This window comes from Nestor notabilis, unplaced genomic scaffold, assembly GCF_000696875.1.
Source record: "Nestor notabilis isolate BGI_N333 unplaced genomic scaffold, ASM69687v1 scaffold17995, whole genome shotgun sequence".
Lineage (NCBI taxonomy): Eukaryota > Metazoa > Chordata > Aves > Psittaciformes > Psittacidae > Nestor > Nestor notabilis.
In genome coordinates, this window is record NW_009930797.1 from 860 (window position 1) to 4,095 (window position 3,236).

The following is a 3,236-nucleotide window of genomic DNA, read 5'->3' on the forward strand; positions in this document are numbered from 1 at the left end:
GCCAAGGGTCTGAAGGCGCCTCCTGGACACAGCAGCAGTTGCAGTCACAACCAGGTTCCTCCCTGCAGCATCATCCAGCACCAAGAGGAGGTTGAGTCCATCACCTCGCACCAAGGAGCGTGTCCAGGTCTGGGAGTGCAGCGTGCGCCAGGGCAGGGGCTGGGGTCAGCAGCGTGAAGCTGCCTCCTTGCAAGGCCTGTGGTTTTCCTGGGTAACAAACAGCTCCCTCCAGCCCAAGAGGTGCCGCAGCCTGAGGCAGAAACCTCAGCCCATGGCTGCGAGAGGTGCTCTTCCATCAGTGACCCCAGAGAAACCACCAGCAGAGCCGAGCTCAGCAGGATGTGCCCTGTGCTGCTGGAGAGAAGGGTGCACACTGCTGCTGATGCAAAGGCTCTTGGTCTGGTGGATAAGCTCATCCCCAGGAACTCAGCAGTTGGGAATTCAGTCCTGAGGATGTGGGAGAGCTGGAAAGTGCTGAGCCTCTCCCCAGGCATCCCAGTTCCAGCCAGAAGAGGCCGAGGAAGCCTCTGTGATCTTACAGGGACCTCAGTGCTGCCCCAAAGCGTGGAAGCAGCAGCACGGATGAGGGTTGGGATCCCAGCCCAGGGAAGCCCGCCCTGAGCTCAAGCTCAGACATTGCTCTTGCCACCCAGAGAAACATTTTGTCCTTTACGAAACACATTTCTCAGCTTGTATTTAGCTTTGAGTTTTCTGTTTTATACCAGGAAAAGCAGTTGCTTATAAAAACAAATACTTTTCCAGTTATCCTTGGGGTAATAAAATGCAAGCCAACCCCCATGACAAATCTTGCCTCGCTTATGCCATGGCAACCAAATTAATCTTAATCACCTCCTTTCTTAATCATCTCCCTTCCAAACTGCCCAAAATCTCATCTATTTGCTCTCCTGGCTTCCTTGTCCATGGGCAGCCTGCAGCTCTGAGCTCTCCTGCTCCACATCACACACAGCACTCATCAAGCTTGCACCAACCCCTGCGGTCATTTAATTTCCTCTAACTCATTTTGTTGCCATTTTCATATTGCATTTGCCTTTCATTTGGTCTGTTGCTGTATTGTCGTAAGGGAACTCGAGGAAGAATCATTTCTCAGTGGAGTCTGCTGGCACTAGATCACAGCACTGCACCACCAGCAGCTCCCCTCTTGTGCGTGTTTGCTTTGCATTTCACAGCAATGAACTTCATGTGGTATCTGGTGGTCTGGTCGCTTCAGTAGTCTCCTGTCTTCTACAGACTCGTATTTCTGTTCATTTAATCACTTTGTCACGTCAGTACTCGCTCATTAACACAACTGTCTCATTTCTGCCATTTCTCACCATTCAGTTTGCTAGTCACAAACCCCCTTTGTCTCACTTCCTGCAGTGACCTTCCTGAAGGTCTTCACAAAGCCAAAGCACAGGCTGCAGCAGCACACCCTGTGGGCACGGCAACAAGACCTCAACTAACCTGTGAGCAGCAGCTCCTCCCCGCCAGTCCCCGCCGGCTTTCTGTGAAAGCCGAGATGACAAACCTGAAACCCCAGAGCAAAACCTGGCTCTGAAAAGCAGAAGATGAAGAACCGGTTGTGTTGAACGACAGCTGGTTGGGTGCAGGGGGACAATGTGCAAACAGACCTCATGGCCCTCAGCATCCTCGTGTCACAACTGCTCTGCCACAGGGCTGACGGCTTCACTTTGAGTCCTACCTGAGATACGCCGCTGCAGAGCTCTCCACTGGGGAAGGCAGCTCCTCGTGCACACCTTCGTCTGGAGGCAATTCTTGGCCTGTTTTGCCTCCACTCTGTCAAAGCTGTAAGTTTCTTCTTTCATTTCTGCAGAAGGCAGCTCTCCAGGGCCCTCAGCCAGCCTCCTCCAGGAGAGACAGGGACACACAACCACCCCGCTCCTGCACGGCCACCTCTCCAAGTGCTGCCCCTTCCATGGGAAAAAAGAGTTTGCCTCTCACACCAGCGGCCTCGGGCTGTGCCAGGAGAAACACCACGAGCACACTGGGTAACAATGAAACTCAGTTATAGCTTTATTTAATAACTGGTACAAAGTCCCCCTCAGGCAGAGCCTCCCAGTCCCATTCCCTACCTGAAATAGAGCAGAACGTGAGCATGACCCTCGGAGGAGCTGGCTCCCAGTGAGTCAGGCCTGCTCAACAGTTAAGGGTGTTTTGTGTGCCAGGAGAAACACCACGAGCACACTGGGTAACAATGAAACTCAGTTATAGCTTTATTTAATAACTGGTACAAAGTCCCCCTCAGGCAGAGCCTCCCAGTCCCATTCCCTACCTGAAATAGAGCAGAACGTGAGCATGACCCTCGGAGGAGCTGGCTCCCAGTGAGTCAGGCCTGCTCAACAGTTAAGGGTGTTTTGCTCATCTATTGAGCCCTGTAGTAGCCTGACCACTCTTCCCTTTTCTCCCATTAACAGTGAAACCCTGGCACGCAGCAGGCATTTGCCTCCTGCTCTTTATGACCCAGCCAGATGTAAAAAGGCAGCAGAATTGTGAATTCCACCAGGACAGTGAATAGCACCTGCACAAAGGTGTTCCCTGCTCACCCTCTGACCCGACTCACACAAATGTGTGTCTGATGGTCACCTTTTACATCCCAGGTATCACCTGAGCCTCCGCTAACACCCTGTGCAGACACCCTGCCTGGGCTGGCAGCAGTGGGAAGCAGAGCTGGCAGTGCAGGAGATTCCTGGATCTGGCAAGGGACACTGCTGCCCATTTCACAACCTACTTGATGCTGAATATGCCAGGGCAGAACAGCGAGATGGTGCTAACTGCATCTGGCCCCTGGAGGGTCAGCAGGGGCGACCTGGAGCCAGGGCGGCTGCAACGTAATCCCTTGTACTCGGTTAATAGTGCACCTCGGTTAGTGTAAGTTTACTTGTTAATTGCTTTGCCCTTTCAGGAGGCTCAGGTGAGAAATCAACTCTGCTCCTTCCTAACACACATACAGAGATGAGACCAAGACAGTATTTCTGACCTTTGTTTTCCCCATGGCTGCCTGGCACGCCGAGAGTCCTGGGAACACAAAGACCTCTGATGGGTTCTACACTCCAGGCACAGCTCTGCCAAAGAGGTTCACCTGCTCCAGTGCCTGGAGTTCCACATCATCATGGTCTTGCATTCCTATGTCCCACAGATGCCGTATCAACTGCACCACAAGGGTCCTTTAGCAGAAGCACAACTAGAAAGCAATTCTAAACCTCACAAAGCCACAGAAA